The following is a 12,889-nucleotide window of genomic DNA, read 5'->3' as shown; positions in this document are numbered from 1 at the left end:
GTTTTATAATCATGTGAAAGAGAAATGAGCTCATGAAGAGGTCCAAGTACTTACTGTGATCTCATTAGCCAAATTTTACATGCTATTTTATATCACTACTTATGCTGCTAGAGTATTAATTTGCCAGTGTGTTCTGTATATTCATGAAAGCATATTTTAAATATCCAGTAATGAAGCATAAGAACTATTTGGTAGTATCATGGCTTACGTTGCATCTATAAAGAGAAGAATATTTATATGTTCCAAACATCTTTGTGATTTTATTTCCCCCCTCACTTTAGATATAAATTTGAATTAAGGCAAACATGCTTTCAGCCTATGAAAAAATAACTTAAACTAACAAACATTGCATATATTTTGACTAATGCAATATTGTTAAGTAAATACACAAACCATTTTGCAAGTACATAATCTTGGGCACCCACAGACCATTTTGCTCTTCTTTCAGGACAAGGATGATGAACTAGATTAGCTTTTTCGGTGTATCAACCCTTGCTTTGTCAGTCTACCACGCTATCCTGCTACACCAACAATGCATATATTACAAACACCATGTTATTTGTGAATTGCTACACATGGCAGCTGTCACAAGACAAAATGTTCATATGCAGCAGCTCACCATGTAGATCTGGCAACTGTTTCCCTGAAACATAAGCGCCCCTCCTCCTGAAAGGCTTGGAAGAGTATAGAGAAAGTTGGAGCCACATAATTAGCTGCTACACCTGAAGGGCTTATCGCATTGTGAAAGCTGTCACACAGATTGATTTAACATGGTTTGCCACATTTGTTTAACATTGGCCACACTACCTGGCCTGTTACCTGGATTTAATCTTTATTTATGTATGTATTTATTTCATTAATTAATTTTAGACAGACATAATATAAACAAGTTACTGCAAAGCCTATGCTGAAAAGGCAAGCAGAGGTTCCCAGCTGCTTTCATTCCTGGGGGAGATCTACACTACTGCTTTAAAGCGCTTTATAACAGTTTTGACAACTGTTTAGGCCCAGACTGCATATACAGGTTTCAAAACATTTTCAAAGTGCTTTAAAGCGCTTTAAAAGCAGTAGTGTAGATCCCCCCCTTCTCACTCATCTTTCATTGTCTTCCTTTTCTTTCCCCACTTGCTCCGCTGGTAAGCACTCCCCACCTCCTCCTCTTGCTTCCCAAAAAATGATCAGAAGAAGAGGCTACACATTTGCTCAGGAAAAAGCAGCGTCCACCAGGGTAAAGGAAAAGGGAACAGAAACCATAAAAGTGAGCCATGGATGGGAAGTCCTCTTTACATGGAATGCCAGGCAAGTGGGATCTGCACGGAAGGGCCACTGCCCTATACAGGTTGCTTGAGAAGGAAGGACGCTCATTTTTTCCAGAAGCTAATTCAAACTAAGGGGGCCTTGACTGTATGTGTTTCTACATTAAGAGAGGGGCAACGTCTTGAATCAATCCAAACTGATGCTTTACAATCAAGCCCCCGGTGATAAAATATTTAGAGGAAATACTCAATAATGCCTTATCTTAAAAAATATAAACAGAAAAAAAAAACTTTGGCTGGGTTCCAGTGAATACACAACTAGTTTCATGAGCTTAAGGAGGGTTTAGACTCCCCCCCCCAAACAACTACCTCTGTCCAAGCTACTGTTTCAAGGGTATGTGGAATGGTACAAGGTAAAGTTATTTTTAAAAGGTTAAAAAGTGCAACTGTGCTAGCATAAACTCCTTATGAGCAATCCCATGCACATTTACATGCCCTTTCTTATTTGCTATTGATATAAATTCAGCGATGTTTTGATCTAAAAAGAGCAAAGTCTTCTTTCTTCAGTTATGTTTTACAGTTCAGAAAAATGACTTTTACTTTCATGGTGATATGGACAGTGGCTTGATCCACTCTCCTTTTTTTGGTCCATCTTCTTTTAGCCTAAGAGTATCAATGCTTTGAGTTGTATAGCACCCACCCACACACACCCTGTTCTAGACCTTGGCTCTGAGATAAATGCTGGAGTAGCAGGTGCTTTGGTTGCTATTGCTCCTCTCAGTTCTCCTCCCTTAATATGCAGTGGGCTGCGTGCAGCTTTGATGGGTTTGGAAGGAGGGATGCATGCATCATGCCACGGTGCTCTGAGTAATAGCCCCGTTTGGGTTGCAGTGTTACAAGGCACCCAGTATTTATTATTTCATAACCTTTGCATTATGGTTTGGCTTAAGATGCAGCAATTTGTAAGTAAATTTAAGTGGACATAGCTCAGTGTGATAGAGCACCTGCTTTACATGCAGAAGGTCCCAGGTTCAATCCCCGGCTTCTTCAGGTAGGGCAAGGAAAAGAATTGGGGAGCTGCTGCCAATCAGTGTTGACAATACTGGGCTAGATGAACCAATGCTCTGACTCAATATAGGGCAGCTTCCTATGCTCCTAGGTGACTGCAGAGTCAATGTTACAGATGCAGTAGTACTTTGAATACTTAAAAGTATGCTATAAATATAATCTGGATGAAAATTTATATTGTATTTTGATTTATGCTTTTATACTGTTTGTTTTATATTTTGAATGGTTTCTATGGCTTTAATTTTTGTAAACCATCCAGAAAGCTTCGGCTATTGGGTGGTATAAAAATGCAATAAATAAATAAATAAATAAATAAATAAATTTACCTGGGAGTAAGCCACACTGAACCCTGTGGGCTGTATCTAACAATACTCTTCCATTTACAGAAGGATTTTTGATCTAACACAGGTTCCCACCTGCACAAGGGGGTTAAAGTGATTTGCACCCATTCTCCCTGTTCCCTCCAGCCCCCTCTGCTGCATCCCACATTGTCCCAAAAGGCCCTGCAACCCTCTAGTTTAGATTTTCATAGAGTTCAGTGGGCTGCAGTGGAAATGGATGAAAATCACCTTCTTCTACATTCCATCAATAGAAGCCTTCACTGGATGCCCCTTACACTCTTTTGGATGCAACCCTATGAGACATAAACATGCATGGCTTCATGCCATAAGTAGCTCTTTGCGTCTTGACATTCAATTTATCTATTTTTTGGAATTTGTACATAAGATGCAAATACTATTCTACATATTTTAAATGTTGTGGTGTGTGTGTTTTTAGCAAAGTCCAACCTTATATACAGATTCCCAATTTTCTATTACTTAATTAGCAAACCAAATGGTGTAGCAACCTCTTGTAGCATGTGGTATACATGCCCCCCATGAAATAAAGCATCCCTTCTGTAAAAATCAAACCAATCAACATAAAATGTGAATGTCTGGGTTTTTTACACTTTCAAAGCAATAAATTTTCACCAGACTCAGACATATTTTTATTTTATGCTCATTTTGTGACTTCCATCTATCAATCAATCAAATGTATATATATAAAATGTTCTTCCTACAAATACCTCAGGGTACTGTATGAACTTTATGTAAAAATAAATAGTAAAATATTAATGCATTAAACTACACATTTCTAAATATCAACAAGGTCATATCAAAAGGGGGAAGTAGGAGTTGCAAAAAAGACACTGAAAGCCTACGAGAATAAAATGAAATAAAAATATAATGTGGACAGCTCTTCACACTAACAGAGTTTACTTTGTTTAGGACTTTGCAACAAGGCTGCAAAGATTTAAACTACAACCCAATATGCTTACCTGGGAGTAAGCCACATTGGACACAGTGAGACTTAGTTCTGAGTAAATATGTATCGGATTGGGACACTAGGATTCCATCCTGCACCAAATTATACATTCTTCAGCTCCCACTGAAATACCGGGATACAAGAGCGCAGCCTTGGAACACAATCCACCAAATACAGTTGCAACCCCAATCCATTTCAACACGACAGTTACAGCAGCAGTGCTGGTTATTAGGCTATATATATATTTAGACACATTTTCCTGAAAATACTTTTATGAAAATGACTCTGAGCTTATGACCGCACAAATGCTGTATTTTCATTGCTAAGCAGCATTGTTTTGATAGGCTCAAACACGGACTGTAATTCAGCAAAACTGAACAGCAAACACAATCAATCTTTCCCCTAAAGTCAGAAACAGAAAGTGAACATTCCATGTGCATCCAACAAAGCTTTGCTCTTTGGTTTCAGTAAAAGGGAACCTGTGCACCTACAGTTTTCCAGATCATAGCACAAGATGTGTAATCCACATCTCTTCATAGTCAATGATAACAATTCTATTAATTTAAAAATTTCTTGACTGTTTTGTGTAGAGAAATGAGTGTTATACACACACAAATTCTATGGTCTGTAAGAAACAAGTTTTCCTTCCAGACTGGGTGTGGGCCAATAAACTGAAATTAAATCCTCATATGACAGAAGCTCTGTGGGTAGGCAGCAAGCCTGCTCTTGATGCGTTAGCATTTCCCCTGGTGGAGCAGCTATGTAGTCTAGGGGCTGATCTACAACAAGCAGGATATAATACTTTTAAAATGGTATGAATACTGTATATGTAATGTGTTCTGGGCCTGAACAGTTGTCATAAACATTATAAACCATTATAAGAAGTAGTGTAGATCCTGCCTAGGAGTACTCCTTGATTCAGAGCTGCCACCAGAGACTGAAATGGCCTCAGTGATGAGAAGTGGTTATGGCCAGCAGTGACTGGTTCCTCAGCTACAGATGTTTCTGGACCAGGGTAACTGGGCAACAGTAAGTCATGCCCTGTTAACTTTCCAACTAGGCCATTATAATTGATATGGAAGGTGCAGCTGGTACAGAATGCTGCCGTCCACATGCTGACTAGGGCAGCAGGAAGTGACCATATTACACCAGCTTTTAAATCTTTGCACTGGCTGCCAGGGAGCTGTTAGGCCCAATTCAATTTGTCAGTACCAGTGTACAAAGCCTTAAATGGCTCAGGACCCAGACACCTTCCCTAATATGGACCAATCCAGGATTTAAGATCAGTTGGGGAGGCTTTGCTTTTGCTGGACTTGGCCCATTGGGCTATCTCTCATGTCCCCTCTGAAGGAATCCTCTTCAGGCAACGATCTGCAGCCTTCTGAGAGAGAAGTCCCTGTTATACAAGACACTTCACAGGAACCTGGGGCTGATCAAGAAGGGCCTGGGCCCTCAGGAGAGAGGGCTACAGATCTTCCCCCTCAAAAGATGAAAAGCTCTGGTCCCAAGTCAGAGTGGGATGCTGAGTCCCCACCTAGCCCTGAAGAACACCAGTGCCTGAAGGTACAGGCTCAGACTATGGGCATGCAAAGCACTACCTGCTTGCAGAAAAGTCCTCCTCAGAAGCAAGGCACTCATCACAAGTAGAATTTTTGCCAGAGAGCCTGTAAGGAATTGCAGCTGAGCCCTGGATGGGGCTCAGGGCACTCTGGCAATTTAAGCTTTCAATATTAGCCTAACCATTGGTAGAAACAATTCTTTTCTACCAGCTTCAGTGCCATGTACCTCTAATTTTGCTCTGCACTTAAATGTTTGTGTCACTGACCTTGGACTCCTCCCTGACTCTGCTTCTTGGACTGCATATTGTATCTGACTGTTTATCTGTGTTTGGACTTTGGCTGCTTCTCAGACTTCTCTTAGAACCCTCCTTCTTGCCTAGTAAAACTGTTGCCTTTGACCACTCCACCAACTGTGTATTGACTTGGATTGGCCATTAGTTTAACTGAATGCTGACCCTGATCCAGCCATTGCAGGATATTACCACACATAGCAGAGTCTTCTCAGAGGTGGCACCCTTCTAGTAGAGTTTCAGCTTGCCCCTACTCTTGTTGTCATTCAGACTCCAGCTAGACATATTTATTTGTACCAGCTTTTATGTGTACCACCAAGTGTTCGTCTGTTTTCTGGTGTTGTAATGATGATTTTATTGCTTTTTTATTGTCATTTGAAATTTTAACATTATGACTTTAATGGTATTCATATGTTGCATTGTATTTATATGGGTTGTCAGCTGCCCTGAGCAATTTATGAGGAATGGTGGGATATAAATATTTTAAAATAAATAAGTATCCAATTATTTAATATCTTTCTGGATGGGAGTGGTAGTTAAGCTAACACTGAGCCTGATCCATACATAGTACTCTTCTTGGTGGTGGCACCCTGACTATGGAATAATTTTTTTAAAAAAAGAATCAGCATGGAAAGAAAGCAAAACTGTTCTTGAAACAATATATTCATGTTCAAATAGCTTCGAAATCATAACAATAAACAATGTGAATGGCAGCAGCTTATCTCCTCTAAGCATATGCTTTGCCACCATACTGTTCCCATGTACAGGAAAGTAAAATTCAATACAGTCATGTAGCTTCTGTTCTTCCCTAACCCTTTGCAGGCAGCAGACTAGCCACTAGGGAGTGGTCAAGCTCCCCCTTCAGTTCAATTTAGATTAGCTATAAAATGAGTTGAAGCATTTCCTTCAAACTGCAAAATAGCCCACTTCCAAGCCAATCTCAATTGACTTTTTTCAAGGTTCAGCCTTTGAAAGTAGCCTCTAGGCAAATGGATGGAGATGAATGAGTCAAGATGGTTCCCTGTGCAGGGTCGGTATTTGACACTTTTCTCTGCTGCAGCCCTTAAAGTAGCAAAATTGCTCTCCAGTTCAGATATTAATCCAAGCTAAAGAATAATTCAGCATCTTAATCTAATGGTCCCCTTTCCTCTGAGATGAACATTACCAAAATCACTAGGCTCATTTGTGGATCTACCCCTGAGAACCCCATCAGCAAACCTACTAACTACACTATATCTACTCACCAGAACCAACTGTCTAAACAGTTAACATGATAATTAAGAAGTAGCCACTCTTATCTCTGATAGGCAAACTACATGGAGTCACTCTGTTAACAGACTCATGAAGAAACATTGAGGAACAGCACTTAGGTGATTCAAGAGGGTTATGTACTACTACTGATCCTCAACAAAACAGATAAAATCCTTACTATGTTCTCATGGAAAGAATATTTAATAGATGTAGCCAGGCTAGTCATTAAGTGTCCAAGGTGCAAATACAGACAGATGTTATTCTCCCATGTTCATCTCCCAGGGCTAATAGATTATGGTTTTGTAACAGGTACAAAACCATCAGCTATAAACAGGAGTACAAGACAGGAGTTGTTATCTCTTGCCAAAACTACCACAATGTTCACACTTCTCAATGAAAAGTATTACACAGTTGTGCCTCCTCCCCCATTAATTTCTCTTTTACAGACATCACAGGACCAAGCTCTCCAATTTTACATAATTTCATGGTTCAAGACTAAAACTCCAAAAAATATTAACCACCCACAGAGATCACCTTGACATGATTTGCTGCAGAAAATAGAACATTATACTAACTACTGAACCCTGAAGCATATTCAAAACATCACATCCTATTTGTAAAATACACAAAGAAAATGGGGTAAGTAAGAATATTTTAAAAAGTAATATGTTATACTCGTATTTTTCTGAATAAAATTAGGCTTCATTCACACACACATTTTTTCCTAAAAAGGTCAAATTATGCATGCAATGCATGTATTTGCTAGTTAAATTCTGCCTTGTTTTCAGGTACAGATATAAATGAACCTGCATACATACACCTTTATATTTGCATACTTTTTTATGCCTTTGAAAAATGAGCCAGGCAACAAAGAAAAGAAACCCAAATTACTCCAATGTGTTCTGATACAAGGTAGTTAACTTTAAATGATAGTCAAATAACTATTTCTTCTTGGGCAACAGGGTACTTTTCCCACTTACCTGCACTGTACAATGCTTAAGCATACAGTGGCATCTCAAGTCTAGAGTTTAAGCACTGTCACATGCTCAAGCACTTTATTAAAGAATAGAATATTAGAAACTGGCTGGAAGAAACTATCCAATATAGTGAGATTCAGGGCTTGCTTCCCAACTCTACCTGTGCCACCTTGAGACTTGCTGAAGGTTATTATCGGGGTTTATTATTACCCTTACCCATCCAGCCAGTCAACCTCTAGCTGCCTTCATCAGCCATGAAGAGCAGAAGTTGAGTATATAGGTGGTTGCCCTCATCACTCCAGTAATCCTATTCAGTAATCCTAGACTCCCTCCACCTATGCAAACTGAAAAATATTCATACATCCACAGGCTCTGCACAAACTATGGCATCCTCATCAGAACAAATATGAATGAATTTATCTGCAAAGTTTCTTTCAAGCTGGTAATCAGATGATGATGATGATGACGACGACGATGTTGATACCACCTTTCATCTTAAAATACAAGGATAGTATACAAAATGTAATAAAACAAGCTAACATGATACACAATCAAATAACATCAACAGAGGGAGGAATCATATGGTACCTAGACAGTGTCTGGGAGGGGCACAGGATATTTTGCATTCCTGGATCGAATGTCAGAGACAATGCTCCAATCTCAGATCAAGGAATCCATGCTCCCGCCCCCTCCTTACCAGTGCAGAGAGAACTGTGTCAGCTATCTCTCCAAGGTTGGAAAAGCAACCTCAGAGAGGAGGTAAAGGGGGCATTTCAGTAAGCGGGGAGGCAAGGGGACTGGAGAGGCCAGCTTACAAAGTATCTCCTGGCCTCTCCAGCCTCCTTCCCTCCCCCTCCGCAGCATCCCAGCTAGATGGGTGAAAAAGCCCATCTAGCAAAAATACAGAGTGAAAGGAGCATGGAGGCAAAGTTCACCTCTGCTCCTCCTCCTGCTCTGCATCAAAAGCTTTTGAGAATCAGGATAGAACTGTGCCCTAAAGAAATAAAAAGCAGGAAACACTTAATAAACAGCTCACATCAACCAGCTTAATAAACCAGTTTAAAATCCTTGGGCAAAGAAATAAGTTTTAACGCAATGCCCCCCACCCCAAATATAATAATGGCATCAGTTGCACCTCCATGGAAGGGAGTTCCACAGTCTGAGCTCCACAACAGAGAAGGCTCTTTTCCTCATTCTCACATAAGAACTGCTGCAGCTGAAGTTTCTGAGTCATCTTCAAGGGCAGAGCCATGTACAACACAATACAGTAATCCAATTGGGGGATTAACAGAGCATGAATTACTGTGGCCAAATTATCCCTACTTGGGAATTGTCATAGTTGGCGAGAGAGATGGAGTTGGTAAATAATGCTCCTAGCTGAGGCCATCTGGGCCTTGAGTAACAAGGAATACCACCAAATTACACATCTGCTCATTCAGAGGGAGTACAACCACATTTAGAACAAACTGCACACCCAGTTCTAAGACTTGTTGGAATTCAACCTCAGTTTACTGTTCTTCATCCAGCCCATTACCAAACACAAACATTAGTTCAGCACCTGTATAGTCTCACCTGACTCAGATGACATGGAGTAACAGAGGTGTTATCAGCATACTGCTAACACCGCACCCAAGCGGTCTTCAACTTCACCTCACAGGCCAAGATGTAACAGCCTCCTGACCACTGGGAACTGCTCCACTGGACAAATCTGGGCAGACATCACCACCACAGACTAAATTCTAACAGAGCCTTCCTCAACCTGCCTTCCAGACTACAATCCCCATTATTACTCAACCTTATTGTCATCAGGGATTATGGGAGTTGCAATCCAACTCATCTGGAGGGCACCAGACTGGGGATGTTGCTCTAGCTAGTATTCAGTTGGACTTATAGAAAATCTTCCCCAACGTTTCATTGTTCACCACTCCAGAGTTTGACACTGTCAAGTAGGAAAGATGCTCAAGAGAGTCCCGGTCATTTCCCTAATCCAGAGGTTGATCAGGATTTTGACAGGGAGCTTCTTCAGACAGTGGGGAAATCCCATTTTCTTACTGTGGCTCTGCTTCCTTTCCACATTTGCAATGTGCTGTAAATATAGGAAGAAGAAAGCAGCGGCCACATGGCTTAAACAGCTAGTGATGGGTCAAAAATCCACCGGGGCCTGCAAGCTCACCAGGTGCCCCACATTCATCTTTCTCAGGCCCCAGTGAACGCATTCAGCAGATTTCCACCCCATAGTTCCTTGGCTGACAATGGAAACGCACGTCCGGTCAGGCGTGGGGGAAAATACACAATTTCCCCTCACTTTGGGGAAATTGAGTTAGTCCTCCCCACCCTGCCGATTGGGGTCTTAAAAGGCCCTAAATCTTTCCCACCCCCATCCAATTGGTGCCTGTAAGGGCCTCTTAATGCTTGCATTAAGAGGCACTTTCAGGCCCCAATGGGCATGGGCGGTAGGGTGACCATATTCAAAGGAGGACAGGGCTCCTGTATCTTTAACAGTTGCATAGAGAAGGAAATTTCAGCAGGTGTCATTGTTATGCATACAGCACCTGGTGACATTCTCTCTTCATCACCAAAGTTAAAGTTGCAGGATCCCTGCCCTTTTGACCAGATACAAAAGAAGTCAGGGCTCCTGCAGCTTTAAATGCTGTGATGAGGAGAAAATTTCACCAGGAGCTGCATGCATACAAATGATCCCTGCTCAAATTCCCTTCTCTATGCAACTGTTAAAGATACAAGATCCCTGTCCTCCTTTTCATATGGTCACCCTAATGGGCGGGGGGGGGGGGGTCCCTTCTACTCTAATGGCGGCCACCATTAGATTGGAAGGGCTTCAATACTTACTCCTGATCCTGTCAATACTTACTCCTATTGCACTATAGGCATCCAGCCTGAACCTGTAGATACTTACCTGTATCACACTGTGAACATCCATCCTGGTCCTACAGCTAATTAACTCACTCTGTGACCTTTCATTTTGATTCCTGCAACCACTTCCCAGTTTTGCTCCAGAGACTTTTCACCTTCTCCTGCAGCCACTTATTATAATTCCCAAAGAGTGAGACTGATCCTGTAGCTACTGACTTGAATGATCCTGTACCGTAACAAGGATTAATAAAGCCTTTAGCTGCTATGTTTACATGGTCACATTTTTCATTTGGGATGATAAGAAAAGGAACATGTCCCCCTTGGCAGTGGGGGCACAATGTGTAATACCCACCTCTCTTTTAAAATTAATGCTCAAGGGGCAGTATTAACTATATTATTATTATTATTATTATTATTATTATTATTATTATTATTTATTTATTTATTTACATTTATATACCGCTCCATAGCCGAAGCTCTCTGGGCGGTTTACAAAAGTTAAAAACGGTGAACATTAAAAAATATATACAAAATTTAAAATTATAAAAAGCATAGAATAAAAACAAAAACAGACAATATTCATATTAAAAACTATGCAGCTTCCGGCGTCTCCTGAAAACAACTCTTTTCCAGGAAGCATTTCTCAACCGTATTGGGCAAAAGCGGGATATAAATAAATATAATAATAATAACCAACCAGCCACTGTTTTTTAATCGGTCCTTTGTTTTAAATTGAACAATTTTAATTTGCTGTTTTTAAAGCTCTTTCTACTGTTTTATTCCTATGTGCACCACTCCAGAATCTATCGGTATATAAATATGGTTAATAATAGTAATAACTGGTGAGTGGGGTTACAGCAGTGCTGCTGCATGGACTGCTGCATGGAGAGGATCCTGCTTAAGAAGAGTGGGACTGAACAGAAGCTGCCGGGTCAGTTCCCTCTTGGCTGCCAGTCCAGCTAAAGCCAGGGTAGGCAACTTGTGGCCCTCCAGATGTTCCAGGCCTTTAACTTCCATTGCCGTCCCCCAGCATCTGGAGGGCCACATATTATTCCCACCCACCCCATGCTAAAGTGACACACCGGGCTACTCTGGTCCTCTCACGGCCACATTCCAGGCAAACTGCAGCCCCCTGCCAGGGCTGGGGGCTGGGTGGCATTTGTGTTTCCCCAGAAAAAATATATGACGGTTTTAAGTGCTGAGGGAGATGCGACAGGTTCAGGCAGGGGGAGACAAGCTGGACCCCAGGCACAGAATGTAGTTGGATGCCGCCCCTAGACCCTCTTGTTGCACTAGCATAAAGGACCTCTAAGTGTAATGCCAATAGGTGCAACAAATTTTCCAGGAAATCTAATTGCGCCAGCTAAGGCTATTGGCATTGTTGTGCTCAAGATCGCTAATATCACTTGCAATGTAATTTATGTTACTATCCTGGCCTGCCATGGCAGTCAATTTGAAAGACTGGGAGCAGCCACTGAGAAGGCCCCATCTTATATCTTGGCCAAATGTGCCTCTGGTAGTGGTGGGGCAGACAGAAGGTCCCCACCCAAGGATCTTAAAACCTGGGTAGGCTCATATGGACGAATATAGTCTTAGGACTTTATAGGTCAAAACCAGCCCTTTGAATTTTGCCCAGAAACAGAAGAGTAGCCAGTGAAGTTGCTGTAACATGGGAGTCACACACTCCCTGTAACTGCCCCTGGTCAATTGTCTGGTTACAGCATTCTAGATCAGCTGAAGTTCCTAACACTTTTCAAAAGCAGCGCTATGTAGAGCATGTTGCACTAGTCCAACCAGAATGTAACTCATGCACCATGGCCAGTTCTGACATCTCCAGGAACAGGTACAGTTGGCGCACTAGTATTAGCCATGCAAATGGATATTCAGATTTAGGGATGGATCCAGAAGTACTCCCAAATTGTGAAACTGAGTCTTCAAAGAGAGTGTAACTCCATCCAAAACAGGTTCCCTGACCTGTCTTGCAATAGTACAAGAAAGATCACTTCTGTCTTGTCTGGACTATGCTGCTGCTGCTGCTGTTTCTTGCCTTTATCCACTCCATTACTGATATCAGACCCTGATTTAGAACTTGAACAGCTTCCTTGGATTTAGATGGGAAACAGAGATAAAATTGGGTGTCATCAGCGTTACCACTTGTGTCATATTTGCTCTTTTTATTTCCTAGAATCTGGCTTATTACTTGATTTAAGCATGTTAAAGGCCTCCACCATTTTTCTTAAGGAAATTGCTCCATTTAGTAGATAGCACTTTCTAGAAATGCAGCATTAATGCTTTCTAATACCTCACTTTAC

The 12,889-nt window shown here is 41.3% G+C and overlaps 1 protein-coding gene across 1 annotated transcript in view; it reads right to left on the bottom strand.

The window, feature by feature from the left end:
- Window positions 1–12,889, bottom strand: part of FOXP2 (forkhead box P2) — a 352,993-nt gene that overhangs the window by 295,022 nt on the left and 45,082 nt on the right. The gene's annotated exons all lie outside the window — the stretch shown is intronic.

Source organism: Elgaria multicarinata, chromosome 9 (assembly GCF_023053635.1).
Source record: "Elgaria multicarinata webbii isolate HBS135686 ecotype San Diego chromosome 9, rElgMul1.1.pri, whole genome shotgun sequence".
Taxonomy (NCBI): Eukaryota; Metazoa; Chordata; class Lepidosauria; order Squamata; family Anguidae; genus Elgaria; species Elgaria multicarinata.
This window is presented reverse-complemented; position numbering and strand designations above follow the sequence as displayed.